Here is an 18714-nt window from a genome sequence, read left to right on the forward strand (position 1 = left end):
ACATAGAAAATTTTTATTTTTCTGCCATTTATCTTGACCATAATTCCACTATTTTAAATTGCCGCTAATAAGGAAGTCTGCGTAAATGCGAGACAGTGAAACTTTCATTGCTGTCAGTTAATGTGAAAAGTTAGTCAGATTTACGAAAGTAGTTCATTCACGGCTCATTACAATGTAATTAAAAGAAAAATGCGTTCTGTTATTAGGGTGCGGTTTATTTTTGCTAACAGAGTTCGTATGAAGATACGAGATTGAGAGACTTGCCGGGATGCACAGCGCGCTCCTAGAATAGCCCGGAAATGGCCACGCACGCGACACCCTGTGACGTCAGACGCCGCGCGGACGCAGCATCTGGGAGCAGTAGCTGCTGGGACAAGCACCTGTTGCTGCAGTTATTTCAACACCGCGAGGAGCCAGCTTCTGCCAACTATGTACATTCACCGTCTGCCCGAGGACACGTGCCGTCTTGGCGGTGTGTTTAGCGACGCGCTTCCTAGAGTAGGGGCAAGTCTTAACTGCTATCCTGGAAGTCTAACGCAACCTACACATTTTGGAGATAAAACCTCTCAGGAGACAAGCGGCGATATTGCCACTAAATGGTAAAGCACCAAAATAATTTTATTTATCAACTCAAGCCGATTTCGGAAGAACTCATCATTAGTTATGTGACATGTTTTTTGTTCGTGGTAAGATCTTATGGGATCAAACTGCTTAGGTCATCGGTCCCTAAGCCTACACACTACTTTATCTTACTTAAAATAACTTACTCTAAGGACTACACACACACATCCATGCCCGAGGGAGGACTCGAACCCCTGATGGGGACAGCCGTGCGAACCGTGACAAGAAGCCCTAACCGTGCAAGACACCCAAGACCGCGCGGCTCAAATAAACTACAAGAATATAAAACGTCGCACCACAAAGGAATTATCCGAATGGGACGGAAATCGGTAAATGTGATGTACATGACAGACAGAAAATGGCTACAATTTCAGAAAAAATTGGATGATTTATTCGCAAATTGAGCAAGTCAGTAACGCATTGGTCCACCTCTCGCCCTCGTGCAAGCCCTTCGGCTTGGCATTGATTGATAAGAGTTGTTGGATGTGCTCATCAGGGATATCGTGCCAAATTCTGCCCAACTGATGCGCCAGATCGTCAAAATCCAGAGCTAATTGGAGGGCCCTGCTCACAATACTCTAAATATGGTCAATTGGGGAGAGATCTGGTGACGTTGGGAGCCAAGGTAGGGTTTGGCAACCATGAAGACGTGCAATAGTCGTGTGCGGGCCGGCATTAACTCGATAAAATGGAAGCCCAGGACAGCTTGCTGTGCAACAAAACGGGACATAGAATATCGTCGACATACCGCTGTGGTCTAAGGGTGTCGCGAATGACATCCAGAGGGGTCCTTCTATGAAACGAAATGGCACTCCAGACCATCACATGGTTGTCAGACCATATGCGGGGGGTACGTTGGTACCCACCGTTATCAGGGGCGTCTCCAAACATGTCTACGCTGGTCACTTAGGCCCAGTTCAAAGCAGGACTCTCAATTCTTCTCCAGTGAGTGAAATTCCAGGCCGAAGACGTGTGGAAACGTCCTGGACAGCGGTGGTATACCGACTTGACTTTTTTTCGCCATACCTCCCGAACAACCAGGAGTGAAGGTCTGGGGGTGCCATTTCTTTTCTTAGATGGGACACTTTGGTTGTCATCCGCGACACCCTTACAGCACTTCGGTATGTATACAATATTCTACGCCCTATTTTGTTGCTCTTCATGGCAAGCCATCCTGGGTTTATGTTTCATAAAGATAATGCCAATGCGCACACGACGAGAGTTTCCACTGCTCGTCTTCATGATTGCCAAACCCGACCTTGGCCAGCAAGTTCGGCCGATCTAACCCATATTGAGAACAATTGGGGCATTATGGGCATGGCCCTACAGCCAGCTCGGGATTTCGACGATCCAACGCACCTGTTGGACAGTATGTGGTACGACAGCCCTCAGGAGGAAATCCAGCAGCTCTGTAAATCAATGCAAAGCCGAACAACTGCTTGCATAAGAGCCAGGTAGACCAGCGCGTTGTTGACCCGCTCAATTTGTGAAGCTTTCTTTCTTGACTAAATCATTCTTTTTAAAAAAACTATTGTTATTTGTTTGCATAATTATGTACATCATCTACCGATTTCCTTCCCATTCCTTCGTGGTGGGCCAGCTTTTTTGTTTTAAAGGCAATTTTGTTTTATGCCTCAGATCTGACGTTGGGACTCTCCAAAAACGCTACATGAAACGACAAAATAATTTTGGCGATCAAGAGAAGTGTTTTATCATTCAGCAACGCACTCAGTTTACATAAGCTCTTACTCGATGCAGACTAAATTTACGTAGGGACTTCAGTAAGTAAGTTGGACACTCCGACTGGCGTTAAGACCACTGCGCATTGTCAGGAGAGAGAACATGTTTAGAGTTTCTTTCAGACACAGCTCTGCTGCGTTTTGGATAACAGGTGCATCACAGCGTGCGGCTGCAATGGTGCGGGTACTGGAATCCTAGACCAAAGTTAAAGTCCGCCGAGGCAATACATTTCTTGTGGGCAAAAAGTCTAAACTACACACAGATTAGCCATGAAGTTCTGGCGGTATATCGACCAAATACAATGTCACATACTGAAACTGCTCCAATAATTTGACACTGGTCGCCGCACAGACGTGGGTGACGCTGATCCGGAAGTGTAAATTTAGCACCATGCGATGTCCCTCCTTTCGGCAAGCCGAAAGAACATCTGGGGCAAAGATATTCTCCAACTGTGAGAATGTTCACACAGCAGTTCTCGAATGGCTCCATGACCAAGTAGTATATATCTATCCTCGAGGAATTTACGACTGTTGGAGCAATCTTTACGGAGACTTGGTGACTACGTTGAAAAATAGTGTCACGTATGTCACATTGAAGTACAGTGATGAATTCAATAAACGTTACTTCTTCTCTGATAATAACGTGTAAACTACTTTTCGAACTCCACTTGTGATATAACACATTTCATCCTTTTCCTGACTGGTGTTGGCCTGAAGACGACTTGGATTACTTCAGTTTATTGCTGTCTCTGTCTTTCTTTTCATCTGTCATTACTCCTTAATCACTGCTTTGGTTCCTCGAACACCTGTTGTTCTGTGACACATATTTCTCTCAAATCTGTCTTCGTACATATAAACGGTTTTTCCAGTAAGTCTTTTGTCTTTTTTCTAGCCTGGTGGAGTAATTTAATGTATAGGCTGTCCAAACTTACATGGACGGTAGACTATCATGAACTGAGTATTTGAGATTAGGAACGAACTGGCGGAAATGAATGCTTCAGGCTCTTCGAGTCATTGCTAATACATGTGAGTGCCTCTTTTTTTTTTTTTGTAAGATATTGATGTTTCGTGCTCTTGCCGAGTGAGTGATCCACCCGAGACTTATCACCTGCCCTCACCACTACCTCGTCTCCTACCTTTCAAACTACAAAGAAATTCTGCTGCATATCTTACGAGACAAGCATTCCCGCTAGAAAGGATAGTATGGACAAATGGCTCAGCCACAGCACCAGAGGATTGTTTCCAGAATGAATTTTCACCATGCAGCGGAACGTGCGCTCTTTTGAAACTGGCTGGCGGATTAAAACTGTTTGCCGGAACGATACTTGAAACCGGAATCTTGCGTTTCGCGGATAATGCTCTAATGAAAATACGAAGGACAACCTCTGTGAAGTCTGGAAGGTAAGAGAGAGATACTGCCGGAAATAAATCTGTGAGCATGTGTCGTGCGTCGTGCTTGGATAGCTCAGTCGGTAGAGCACTTGCCCGCGAAAGGCAAAGGTCCCAGATTCGAGTCCTGGTCATGCACGAAGTTTCTAGGAAGCTTCAAAACAGCGCACTCTACGCTGCGGAATAATTACAATGAAGCGCCAAAGAAACTGGTACAGGCATGCGTATTCATATACGGAGATATGTAAACAGGCACAATACGGCGCTCCGGTTGGCAACGCCTGTATAAGACAAGTGCCTGACGCAGTTGTTAGATCGGTTACTGCTGCTACAATGGCAGTTTGCCACGATTTAAGCAAGTTTGAACGTGGTGTTATAGTCGGCGCACGAGCGATGAAGTGGGGATTTTCCCGTACGACCGTCTCACGAGTGTACCGTGAATATCAGGAATCCGGTAAAACATCGTTTCTCCAACATCGCTGCGGGCGAGTCGATCGTGCAAGAACGGGACCAATGACGTTCAACGTGACAGAAGTGCAACACTTCCGCAAACTGCTGCAGATTTCAAAGCTGGGCCATCAACAAGTGTCAGCATGCGAACCATTCAACGAAACATCTTCAATATGAGCTTTCGGAGCCGAAGGCCCACTCGTGTAACCTCGATGACTGCACGACACAAAGCTTTACGCCTAGCCTGGGCCAGTCAACACCGACATTGGACCGTTGATGACCGGAAGCATGTTGTCTGGTCGGACAACTCTCATTTCAAATTGTATTGAGTGGGTGGATGTGTATGGGTACGGAGACGACCTCATGAATCCATGGACCCCGTATTTCAGTAGGGGACTGTTCAATCTGGTGGAGGCTCTGTAATAGTTTGGTGCATGTACAGCTGGTGTGATGTGGGGCCCCTGATACATCTGGATATGACTTTTACAGGTGACACGTTCGTAAGCATCCTGTCTGATAACCTGCATCCATGCATGTCCATTGTGCATTCCGACCGACTTGGGCAATTCCAGCAGGGCAATGCGACAACCCACACGTCCAGAACCGCTACTGAGTGGCTCCAGAAACACACTTTTGACGCTTTTGAGTTTAAACACTTCTGCTGACCACCAAACTCCCCAGACAAGAACATTGTTGAGCTAATCTGGTAAGCCTTGCAACGTGCTGTTCAGAATACATCTCCACCCCGTCGTACGCTTACGGATTTATGGACAGCCTTGCAGGACTCATGGTGTCAGTTCCATCCAGCACTACTTGAGACATTAGTCGAGTCCACGCCAAGTTGTGTTGCGGCTCTTTTGCGTGCTCGTGGGGTTCTACGCGATATTGGGCTACAGTACAAGTTTCTTTAGCTCTTCAGTGTAGTTGGTTGGTTGGTGCGAAATAGCACTAAACAGCTTCGTCATCAGTACCTGCTTCAAGAGATAGTTATCGGGATTTAGTGACATCTGCCAGAATGTGGGAGTATGTGTATGGAGCGATTTGAAGTTGAACGACCACATACAGCAATCGAAGTGAGGTTAATTGGAAAATTACTAAGGAGATGTAGACAGCCCAGGAAGGAGATAGTTTAAAAGTCCTTCGATCGACCTTTAGTTGGATCCCAGTAACATACAGCCCACGTTCTCTTTTCACCCTGATTCTTTAAAGAATCAAGCTCCCATGTATAAAACAGTTGCAAACATCTGATTAATTTACAAATGAGTTACTGTATTAAATATTTGATGTTAAACATGTAAAACCTTTATGATTGAAGCCATCGAAGTTTTTCACGTATCTCATTGTTCATGATGTCGTACCTCCCGGACTGTGTGTCGTAAAATGATTATTTTGGGAAGTACATATGCGGACAGTGTTTGCAAAATATATTGGGTACAGAGTAGTAAAGAAGTAATAAACAAACGTCATGCCTGATGCTGTAGTTTTATCCAATGAACAGCGAAAATTTAGTAAGCGATAAACTTGTCTCTCATTAGTGTGTGTGTGTGTGTGTGTGTGTGTGTGTGTGTGTGTGTGTGTGTGTGAGGGAGGGAGGGGGGGAGAGAGAGAGAGAGAGAGAGAGAGAGAGAGAGAGAGAGAGAGAGAGAGAGGGAGAGGGAGCAGCGGCAGTGTCAGCGAGAAAAAGTTCATCAGAAGTCGGTTAATTGTCCTCATCCTTAAATACTGAATGAATACAACGCAGGTAATTTGCGCGCCGTCGAGTTATGCTCATCAAGTTATATACACAGTTTCTAACGTTAGTAATGGTCTTACTGTGGTAAGCCTTTAACATAAAATTTTACATATTAGTAGAGTCTGCAATCATTTTAAATTTTTTATTTTTAGCCAATAACTGTGTAAATACTTAACATCAGATCTTTTTTTCCCTTGGGAGCCGTTAGTTAGGCAACCTGCAATAGCTTGTGTGGCGGAACAAAAACGACACACCGTCCAATCGAATGCTCTCTGTAAAAAGGCTTGCCAACGCAGTGATACTTCACTTATAACTGTTATGCGTTAGTCTTTGCGTCGAAGACTTCTGGCGGTGTGCCTGCTTGCGACATACTTCAAGTAATTGCTCGAGAACGCTGATGAGGCGGCAGGCAATCTTAGCAGACACAAGGAGACGCCGGTGAGTCTCGCACGGACTCGTCTTGCAGCCGACGCAGATAGATATGAGGTGCGCCGCTGCGTACTTGCGGAAAACTTGCCTGCACAACACCGTCCAAATTCGCAGCCGGACAACACAGCTAATGCAGTAGCGTACACAGGGGGAGTCTATTGTCCGCAGTGCTCCACATGAATTCTGCAGTCCAAAAACACTTTCATTAGTGAAATAACATTAACGTCGATGATATTCATATCGGGTCTTCAGCCGGAACATAACGTTATCTTGACACAAGATTTCAGTGGTCCACTGGCCGAAAAGCAGAAACACACACCTCAGACGCTCTCTATTGAAAATTGCGTGTACTCGTTCTTCTGATTTAATTATGAATTTTATCAAGGCGTACCATTTATTAAAAATCAGTTGCTTTATCCAAAAAGCTTCTGAGTTTTTGAATTAACTGGATGACTTTTTAGACAATATCTTCGGTGTATTTTAATACCGTACAGTATTAGTAGCCTACCCTCTCCGTCTCCCACCTCCCTCCCCTCCCACACATCATCTTAGAATTCTTTGAGACACACAGCGGGTTCCGTAAAATTCTGGCTACCACTGAACGCAGTCGCACGTGTAGTATAGTGCTGTTCCTTTTATTTTATAGCGAATGGACGTTCTGTGTAAAGCACGGTGTTGTTTGATGAGAGGCAAGTGGTTGCCCATGCGTCGCATTTTTGGTACTGTGTAGTGAAAGTAACTATTTAATTCCGGCTATCTGACAATATTATAAACAGAGATAAGGGTATCCTTTAAGTAAGAGTTGGAGCTCTGTTTTTACTGGCATTAAAAACAACGATTTTTAGTTCGGTCATCAAAAAGTGTCAATAGTGTTTGATGTCGATTAATCGTCCCGGGAGTTTTCATCACCGGTTCGCTGTTGTGCGTTACGCTAGAGGGCACTTATGATTGCTCCCGCGCGATGTACCTATAGACAGTGTATAAAGGAGCGTCCGCGACGTGTTTGATTTCAGTTCCGGCGGTTTAGTACAAGGGCTTACTCAGCTGAAGATGGCGGCCATGTGGACTGCCGAAATATTGTGTCAAGATGACGCTATCTTCCGGCTGGAGACGCGATATGGATGTCACCAATTAATATGCCGAGAAAGCTTACGGAGCAACATTAACCTTCCAAACGTGACTTAATCGAGGTTCGAGAGAAGTACAGAATACATTAAATTGTCTCATATCTTTACGACAATGATATCGGTGTAATTCTCCATCTGTGTGTACTTGGAATCAATACCTACAGTATCAGTAATTTATTAACACTGGTACTCTCTAACTACTAAAATGCATTTTTTCGGCGCGATACATGTTTCGTAATATTCGGTTAAAACATTGTCGATTGTAGGATTTTCTCGTCCGTTTCTTGCTTACAATCTGGTGTGATGTGTGCACGCACGCTGATCTAGAATTTCTCTGTCTCTCATTGGTGCTGTACATAAAAAATAAAAGAAAATCAGAGGTGATGAGCAGCATACAATGAAACACAAGTCTGACCATGAAGTACACTGGTGCGGTAATATTTTTTTCAGCTGGGAATTACACATCACTGGTAGCCACGGGAAGGAAGCTCCCTGCCTTATCCCGCGCAGGCATTGTTCTGAGCTGCGCATTTTACCTCAAAACTGTAAAAAGTTAAAACTTAGGGAAAGCAACCTAAGAAAACTATCGAAGTCTAAAGTAAAAAGTTCATACGAAACAAAAGTAATTTCTGAAGATAATACCTCTTCATCTGTTAGTATACTTAACTCATACTGCTAAACTCAAGTGCATCTATTTAATTAGGTAAGATAGATCAATATTTGTTGAAGATTAAAATTTGTTAATGTACAGTCCAAGCCGGTTTTGGCTTTTCAGCTGCTCTCAAGTAGTACTTGCCTATGGATGATCATCACTGACATTTCTGCACTGAACACAGTTTCAGTTTGGGATATAAAATGATAGTAATGCTTTGTAGGCCAGGAGAACCTGTATGGGGATACCTGCCCTGATAGCCGTGAACTTCAAAGCATCGCTTCTGGGACGGGGAGGTACACCGGCCCGGATCTACTCCTCCCGGTGGATTAACGAGAGGGACGGTGTGCCTGCGGGTCTGGATGTAGTCTTTAGGCAGTTTCCCACATGCCATTAGGCGAATACCGGGCTGGTACCACGCTCCCAGAGCAGCTACACGGTTCACGAAGATAAAGAAAACTGTCGCTCACTTTCACATGACCCTCACTATAATCAGATAGTTGGGGCTCACTTATTCCGTCCGCAGGAGAGGGCAAATCTGTTAATAGCCATGGCACCGCTGCGCCGATGTGGGGCAAAGGCACAAGAAAAAGAAAGAGGAGACGCTGCTTGGGAATGTTCCGTCGCCTGTTACAAACATTTCGGTTACCTATGTTTCTTTGCGATGAAATGAAAAAAAAAAAAACACAAACACCCAATCCCCCGGCCGAAGGAAATATCCGATCCGACCGGCAATCGAATCCGGGGCCCGCGGTCTAGTGGCAGCGACGCTCATCGCTGGACCAGGAGCTTGCAGCTGTTTCGGTATACATGTGGACCAACAGCAACTTAGCACTTCAGGTAGCACTGTCACTTTTTTCCCCTCGATTCTTTTCCCCTTTCGTCTGCGATGGCTTACTCGGAGAAGACCCAGGCCAGTTGGAACCCGTGTATCAGATTAGTGACCACTGATTCGGCACACCAACTATCCTAGATCGTGGCTTTTTGGTGCTCGTTTAGCCAAATGCCAGTCTAGCCCCCAATCCTCATCTTGGCATACAGGATACACGAAGAATGATATTACGATAACACACATCACAACGTTTACGTTATTCTCATACAGACTAGCACGGGGTATCCTTCCTTAGTTTGATTACTGGGGCCACAAGTCATGAAATAGCAGATTCCCCAAACACAGGTAACTCTGAAATCAAGTGACAACCGCTAAAATTAAGATGATTTCCCATTCAAATTGGTGTTTTTGGTCTCGCATGAGTCGAGGGGCATGAAAGGGAAGCAGTGGTTGGGAAAGGAGTGAGACAGGGTTGTAGCTTTCTCCCCGATGTTATTCAATCTGTATATTGAGCAAGCAGTAAAGGAAACAAAAGAAAAATTTGGAGTAGGTATTAAAATTCATGGAGACGAAGTAAAAACTTTGAGGTTGCCGATGACATTGTAATTCTGTCAGAGACGGCAAAGGACTTGGAAGAGCAGTTGAACGGAATGGACAGTGTCTTGAAAGGAGGATATAAGATGAACATTAACAAAAGCAAAACGAGGATAATGGAATGTAGTCAAATTAAATCGGGTGATGCTGAGGGAATTAGATTAGGTAATGAGACACTTAAAGTAGTAAAGGAGTTCTGCTATTTGGGGAGCAAAATAACTGATGATGGTCGAAGTAGAGAGGATATAAAATGTAGACTGGCAATGGCAAGGAAAGCGTTTCTGAAGAAGAGAAATTTGTTAACATTGAATATAGATTTATGTATCAGGAAGTCGTTTCTGAAAGTATTTGTTTGGAGTGTAGCCATGTATGGAAGTGAAACATGGACGATAACTAGTTTGGACAAGAAGAGAATAGAAGCTTTCGAAATGTGGTGCTACAGAAGAATACTGAAGATAAGGTGGATAGATCACGTAACTAATGAGGAGGTATTGAATAGGATTGGGGACAAGAGAAGTTTGTGGCACAACGTGACTAGAAGAAGGGATCGGTTGGTAGGACATGTTTTGAGGCATCAAGGGATCACAAATTTAGCGTTGGAGGGCAGCGTGGAGGGTAAAAATCGTAGAGGGAGACCGAGAGATGAGTACACTAAGCAGATTCAGAAGGATGTAGGTTGTAGTAGGTACTGGGAGATGAAGCAGCTTGCACACGATAGAGTAGCATGGAGAGCTGCATCAAACCAGTCTCAGGACTGAAGACAACAACAACAACAACATTGATTTCACACGAATTGTCGCAAATCTGACAAACAATAAACACAATAGATCCCCTTCCAGCAATGTTCTGCATAATGACGCATTAACTTAGTGACTAGTGACAAGTTGTATCCTTTGATGTGCCGCTAAGATTCGTAGGTCTTCAAGAGCGGCATGTAGTTATTGTACCCTTAATCCGCGGTGACACCATTGTCCTGTCACTCGTGAGCTTTCAGTATGGAGATAACGTGATAAAATTTGCTAGAATGTCTGCTGTCTTATCAAAAGAAGACGGCGTGAGTTAGTACTATGGAATTCTATGCTAAGCTCTGGGAATCGTAAGAGCTTTACGGTGACGTGCGTCTGAACTCGTGCGTCATGAGCACGTAGACCTCATTAGAAGAAATGCACGAGCTGACCATCGATATGGCTAGAGTAAGGGTAAGCAAGCTGCGTTGCAGGGTTCTTGCTAACTTACAACTGTTTGTCAAGACATCTGACCATACGAACTAGACATATTTTTACTCTTTATCTACGACTAACATTTCTGACAAATTATGTGCGCCGAATCTGTACTCTCCGCCTTTCTCGTACAGCGCAAAGTGCACTACTAAATTAAAAATCTTAACTAAATCGAACTCTCCACATCTCTTCATTCACGTGTGCAACATTAAGGGAGAGACTCTACGGAGTTCGGTGGGGGAGGTGATGAACTACCGACAAGCTTAAGTGTACACGATGTCTGGCTATAAATTAACAGGACTATTGCTCTAAAAACACACATATTCAATTATCATCACCCTCCACATACTCCCTTCCTCCATCCCCACAACGCTCTACTCGAATTTTCCATTGATGGAAACAGTGCTGGATGTCTTCCTCTGTGAGCTCCTCTATGATGTGTGCCGCTTTTTCTTTCACTGCTCCAACGGAGTGGAACCTTGTTCCTTTTAACGCAGATTTGACCTTCGGGAAAAGACAAAAGTCATATGGTGCTAGGGTGAGGCGAACAATGGGTTGGTGCACTTCGCTAGAAACCTCTTAACAGACGACATGAGGTGATGCGGTGTCTTGATCTACATCTACATCCAAACTCCGCACGCCACCTGACGGTGTGTGGCTGAGGGTACTTTGAGTACCTCTATTGGTTCTCCCTTCTATTCCAGTCTCGTATTGTCGGTATGCTTCTGTGTGGGCTCTAATCTCTCTGATTTTACCCTCATGGTCTCTTCGCGACATATACGTAAGAGGGAGCAATGTACTGCTTGACTCTTCGTTCAAGGTATGTTCTCGAAACTTTAACAAAAGCCCGTACCGAGCTACTGAGCGCCTCTCCTGCAGAGTCTTCCACTGGAGTTTACCATCTCCGTAACGCTTTCGCGATTATTAAATGATCCTGTAACGAAGCGCGCTGCTCTCCGTTGGATCTTCTCTATCTCTTCTATCAACCCTATCTGGTACGGATCACACACTGCTGAGCAGTATTCAAGCAGTGGGCGAACAAGTGTACTGTAACCTATTTCCTTTGTTTTCGGATTGCATTTCCTTAGGATTCTTCCAATCAATCTCCGTCTGGCATCTGCTTTACCGACGATCAACTTTATATGATCATTCCATTTTAAATCACTCCTAATGCGTACTCCCGGATAATTTATGGAGTTAACTGCTTCCAGTTGCTGACCTGCTATTTTGTAGCTAAATGATAAGGGATCTATCTTTCTATGTATTCGCAGCACATTACACTTGTCTACGTTGAGATTCAAATTCCATTCCCTGCACCATGCGTCAATTCGCTGCAGATCCTCCTGCAATTCAATACAATTTTCCATTGTGACAACCTCTCGATACACCACAGCTTTATCTGCAAAAAGCCTCAGTGAACTTCCGATGTCATCCACCAGGTCATTTATGTATATTGTGAATAGCAACGGTCCTATGACACTCCCCTGCGGCACACCTGAAATCACTCTTACTTCGGAAGACTTCTCTCCACTGAGTATGACATGCTGCGTTCTGTTATCTAGGAACTCTTCAATCCAATCACACAATTGGTCTGATAGTCCGTATGCTCTTACTTTGTTCATTAAACGACTGTGGGGAACTGTGACAAACGCCTTGCGGAAGTCAAGAAACACGTCATCTACCTGGGAACCCGTGTCTAAGGCCCTCTGAGTCTCGTGGACGAATAGCGCGAGCTGGGTTTCACACGACCGTCTTTTTCGAAACCCATGCTGATTCCTACAGAGTAGATTTCTAGTCTCCAGAAAATACATTATACTCGAACGGCCGAATTCTGCAACTGATTGACGTTAGAGATATAGGTCTATAGTTCTGCACATCTGTTCGACGTCCCTTCTTGAAAACGGGGATGACCTGTGCCCTTTTCCAATCCTTTGGACCGCTACGCTCTTCTAGAGACCTACGGCACACCGCTGCCAGAAGGGGGGCAAGTTCCTTCGCGTACTCTGTGTAAAATCGAACTGGTATCCCATCACGTCCAGCGACCTTTCCTCTCTTGAGCGATTTTAATTGTTTCTCTATCCCTCTGCCGTCTATTTCGATATCTACCATTTTGTCATCTGTGCGACAATCTAGAGGAGGAACTACAGTGCAGTCTTCCCCTGTGAAACAGCTTTGGAAAAATACATTTAGTATTTCGGCCTTTAGTCTGACATCCTCTGTTTCAGTACCATTTTGGTCACAGAGTGTCTGGACATTTTGTTTTGATCCACCTACCGCTTTGACATAAGACCAAAATTTCTTACGATTTTCTGCCAAGTCAGTACATAGAACTTTACTTCCGAATTTAGTGAACGCCTCTCCCATAGCCCTCCTCACACTACATTTCGCTTCGCTTAATTTTTGTTTGTCTGCAAGGCTTTGGCTATGTTTATGTTTGCTGTGAAGTTCCCTTTGCTTCCGCAGCAGTTTTCTAACTCGGTTGTTGTACCACGTTGGCTCTTTTCCATCTCTTGCGATCTTGCTTGGCACATACTCATCTAACGCATATTGTACGTTGGTTTTGAACTTTGTCCACTGATCCTCAACACTATCTGTACTTGAGACAAAACTTTTGTGTTGAGCCGTCAGGTACTCTGTAATCTGCTTTCTGTCACTTTTGCTAAACAGAAAAATCTTCCTATCATTTTTAATATTTCTATTTGCGGCTGAAATCATCGATGCCGTAACCGCTTTATGATCGCTGATTCCCTGTCCTGCGTTGACTGTTTCAGATAGTTCAGGTCTGTTTGTCACCACAAGGTCTAATATGTTATCGCTACGAGTCGGTTCTCTGTTTAACTGCTCAAGGTAGTTTTCAGATAAAGCACTTAAAAATATTTCACTGGATTCTTTGTCCCTGCCACCCGTTATGAACGTTTGAGTCTCCCAGTGTATATCCGGCAAATTAAAATCTCCACCCAGAACTATAACATGGCGGGGAAATCTACTCAGCAGTTGTTTTTTCACTAGGATCGTTTTTAAATTATTTTCTCAAAGAATTGGGCAAGAACTTCAAGGCAACGATGCTGACTATAGTTTGACCTTCAGGAACCCAGTACAGATACAAAATTCTGTGAACGTCAAAAAAAAAAAAAAAAAAAAAAAAAAAAAAAAAAAAAAAAAAAAAAAAAAAAAAGGGAATCATCATCGCTTTGAATCTTTATTTGCTCATTCCAGCTACTTACTTCTCGGTGAAGATAAGCCCTTCTAAAGCATGGATTGTGCGCTTCGTTTCTGGATCACAAAAAAACCACCACAGTTTCGTCACATGCTATCACTCTTTCCAAAAAGTTCAGTGGTATCAGTCAGTATAAAATGACTGATCAATTGTGAGAATTTTCGGCACCAGCTTCGCACAACTTTTGTAGTGCTAAACTGGTCATGTAAAATTCGTAAAATATTTAAAAAGGACGTTCCGGAAGTGAGTCATCTTCAGCGTCTTCCCGGCCATCTTGGAAACGTTTGAACGACGCACTTTGATGTGAGTAGTTAGTGAGCAGATGATACCTATACACATCGAAACGGTGAAGCAGTCAACTTGTAGGGAGGAAGTAGCCCGTCGCTACCAATTTATTGTACAGGACTGCCTGTGCGGCCGAGTACATGGTACACGCCAAATAAAACACGGTTCAGATCCGCCGCAGCTGTTGTGTTCTGATCATACTGTCCCGAAGCGATTATTTTCAACCGGTATCGATGGCCACGGTAGCGTCCGTGTCCCACCCTATTGCGAATGAGAGGGGTTACCTGCTATCTACTAAGCTTCAATGAGGTGAACTACGGCCTAGAAGAGGCATTCGGTTGTATAGCCGCCAGATGCCCGCTCTTGTACTGCCTGGATACGTGCCATTCACAATTCCAATCATGAAAAGCAGATTTCTTGGCCGTAGAGTTGAAATCCATAAAAGGGACTGGTTTTGGGCGGAGTTGTCCTTCCATAATGATCTCCTTAGCGAGGCGGTTAACAGTTCCCTTATGGCACTTTTATACAAAGTAAAAAGTCCACGTCAGTTTGCAGTCAAAGTTGACGCCAAGTAACTTAGCACGTGACTGAACAGGAAGTTTGTTCGGGGCCAAGCTGGAGTGACATTAGTAATTCCTTCGTTTTCTAGTGAATCTCATCACTGCAGATTTTTCGGGCGACAAAATGAATCCATTTCCCAACTCCTGTGAGACCAGCTTGATACATGCGTCGTGAAGCCATAATCTTGTCGCCAAAAGCATTGCGAACGGAGGTAGATACAAAACGTCGTCCACATACTGAAGAAATTTGATGTTAGAGCTCAAAATTGTCTCCAGTTAGACGACACGAAGGATGTGCAATAAGGGACTCCATGTCACGACCTGTGGAATGTCATGGATCATGTGCAGCGAGGCCCGTACGACACTTGGTCACGGTCACAGACAGTACGACTGCCGAGCAAACCACAGATAATTTGTGAAAACCATACCGATAGGTGTAGCAGTTACAATTTTTAATGAACGCACGTGTCATAACATTGTCATAAGCTATCGAGAAATGAAGAAATAAAGCCGTCAGGTATCAGTTAGTCAGAACGGTTATTTCAATGTTCATCGCAAGAGATGTGATGTTGTAAACAGTACTTCTGCCCTTGCGGAAGCTACATTGCGTCCGGCGGAGCAAGTCCTGGTTTTCTACCACCATTCTAAGCGGAACTTGAGGCGTTCAAAAATGTTATCCATACATAACGAGAGGGCAACCGGCTGATACGTCGTCTCTCTACCAGGATCCTTTCCAGGTTTCAGTATGAGACCAATATCTGAATCGTCCAATCACCTGGAATGTTCCCCTCCTTCCAAATGTCACTAAAGATGCTCACAAGAAAACATGTTGTGTTATCGGTCATGGAACAATGAATCTGGTCGCATCCGATGGATGTGTCTTTTTAGTACGTTGGAGCCCTGTGGAGTTCGGCATGAGAGAATGGTGAGGTGAGGTGAGGTGGTACCGGTCATCGAGAGGTCAATGGGGAGGGTGATGCGATAATGAGGGTAACCTCATCTGTCCAGTTCTGCAACCGCTTTGGAGCCACCGGTTTCCTTTTGAACGAGGAAACCACTGCCCAAATCCCACTGCTACAGGACAGGGTTTGCCCATTTTCTGATCTAATCTTCTGGTCAAAGGCGATGTATGGGTGCATGCAGCAGATTGACTTTACCGACTGTTGATACATGGACGTGCAACCGCATCGTGAGGGGTCGAGGGATGACCCTGAGAGGGTTTCTGTTTATCTGCACTGCGCCGCCAGCAAAGGAGGATGCGAACTGTATCTCACGCACATCACGGTCTGTGACAGTATTAGAGTCGACGTAGCTGCTGCTGCTGCTGGTGGTCGGTTGCATCGGCGTAAGTGCGAAGCCTCGGGGTCACAGTGTTGGCTGACTTTCCCACTGACCTAATGTTGTTGTTGCTGATGATGATGATGATGATGTCGTAATTGCAGTTTCTCAAATTATTGCTGCTGGTGCTGTAGCCCCCGTTGTTGTAGAAATTGCAGGTCCGGGGATGGCGGTTGGTCTTGCTGGACTTCACAATGAACTGCAGACATCGTCGACAACGGGACATCCGACGATGCATTCTGATAGCAGAATTCCAGTGCCGACTGTATATCCTGACCCGTGTCACGAGGATCGGCCATTGTGCGGTTAACAATGAATCACTACAGCAGCAAGAATGTGGCTAGCGAAAAGCGCAAGACGACACGACACTACACTACACTACACGAAAACGTTTCTCCTGTACGGGTATAAAAACTCTTATAAATAAACGTTGAGTATGAATCGTCACACTCGCCCGCATACTGTAACACAGGACCACAAAATTCTCGCTACGCCAGCTCGCCTCAAACTGGGGCCGCCTGAGTACTTCGTCAAAGTTACTGAAGTACCGGAATTTTTAAAGCCACAATGCACACTAAGTATTCTGGCTCTTTCAGAAGCTAATAGATTTCAAGTCCTTGCTAGATGCTCAAAAATCTTCCTTTAGGCGCCATGTGTAAAATTCCAAGACGTGTGTCTATGAGCCCTACCGAGTATTTAGTTTCAGTTAGATGATCTCAAATAGCTTTCTTATTATTTCGTACAGAAGTGTGTCGTTAAATCGTATCTTGAAAATTCTACTAGCCTGATACATACAGTTCCGTAAAAAAAGTCGGTAAAATAATTCGTGTTGCTCTGATTGTAGACCACACTCCTGTTTGCACTACATGCGAAACCTCTTGATGTAACTGAGGAAGATGTTGACAACACCAACGCCATTTTTTGGGGAGTTTGCTTACCCAGGAAAGCTTGAGCTTTTTTCCAAAACAGCTCTTAGACCGACCGACAGACGTGACAGGCATAACAAAGTACTTCTCAGCTGGGCAAGAGCAGTATTGTCAAGTTTGACGAGATTAAAAAACGTCAAGGCTAGTTCGATTCCATGTTTGGTTATGGGGTAATACACTAAGGAAATTGAAGGCAGAAGCCTCATGTTTTCGAAATTCTGTAAAACTTACCGGGTGTAAATTCAGCAGTGTTGTAGAGACGAGCAGTTCCGTAGAGGTACGTTTATCTGAAATGGGAAAAGCAGCTGTTAGAAATAGTTCATGATGATCACTAATGTGGTAAGAAATGTAGATTAATAGCTTCAACGTCAATCACTGTTTTCTTTCTTTTATTAGTTATTCCTTAGGACTACAGCAACATTTTCTGACATTCTTAGGATGTGGAGTTAAAATAAGCGAATAAAAAATAAAATGTACTACACAATAACGTCACTACATACGGTTTTTCATTACAACGTAATAATATCAGACAATTTTTGGAGACTATCACAGTTACGGCCTATTTTTCCGTAGCTGGTAGTCAGCATGCCTGAGTGACATGTTGAGGACCCGGGTTCGATTCCCAGTACTGGCAAGAATCTTCTGCCTCTAAGCTGGTCGGAGGTTGTGTTCCAAAAAAGAACAGCATAGAGACAGAAGGGATGGCACTTTTGGTAGGACCTGACCATCATTTTGCAGGAAAATGCTCAACCACGTGAAGTGGAAGCTGATTTGTTTGACTGATGGTGCTGCTAAGGGCTATACCAACTACTGCACTCCCCTGACGTAAGCCCTCGTGAGTTCAACTCGATTTCTAAACTGAAGGAGACACGTCACGGCGTTCGCTTCAGAACTGCTACAAATTCGTCGGGCATTGGCCACTTCGCTCGAACTGTCAACACAACTGGCACTGCCATGAGTAACCTACGACTTCCACATCGCTGGCAACGGGTTATACACAATACTGGTGACTACTTTGAAGGTCAGTAAAACTTTGGAACACGTATCTATTTTATACGAGCTGTAAATAAATATTTTCCACTATTTAAGTTGCAACCCTCGTGTGTGCGCGCAGGCGTGCAGAGACACACACACACACACACACACACACACACACACACACACACACACGCACACACACACACACACGCACACACACGCGCGCGCGCGCGCCACATACGCCACTTACCAAAGGCATCCCACTCAGAAATTGCCTAAGAAAGACTAGACTATCAATACGGACAGGTAGACTGAAGATGAACAAGTCGAACAGATCGTGCGAGATGGTGGGGGAAGAGCAAAAGCGCAGGTAGCGGCACTGGGTTGGACCACGTGGCCCAGACTGGCAGCCTGGTCTGGGCAGAGGCGGCAACAGAGTGCCCTGCCAACCCCTCAACGGGCCAAGTGGCCCTCCCTTAACGGGAGTGGTAGAAGCCCTCCTTCACAAATAAAACGTGAAACTAGCTCAGCCGCTAAGGCATCGTCTCCTAACACCAGCGGTAGCACGTCAGGGTGAGTCGCCACAGCAGCTAGAGTAAGACCAACAAAATGTGGACTATCATCA

The 18714-nt window shown here is 44.6% G+C and overlaps 1 protein-coding gene across 1 annotated transcript in view; it reads right to left on the reverse strand.

Annotated features, from left to right (window-relative positions):
• The window catches only part of LOC126349682 (unconventional myosin IC), a 397905-nt gene that overhangs the window by 256901 nt on the left and 122290 nt on the right, over positions 1-18714 (reverse strand). The window contains exon 2 of the mRNA XM_050002452.1: positions 17343-17398. The gene's annotated coding sequence lies outside the window, so the exon portion shown is untranslated. The remainder of the gene's footprint in view (positions 1-17342; positions 17399-18714) is intronic.

This window comes from Schistocerca gregaria, chromosome 1, assembly GCF_023897955.1.
Source record: "Schistocerca gregaria isolate iqSchGreg1 chromosome 1, iqSchGreg1.2, whole genome shotgun sequence".
NCBI classification, from domain to species: Eukaryota; Metazoa; Arthropoda; class Insecta; order Orthoptera; family Acrididae; genus Schistocerca; species Schistocerca gregaria.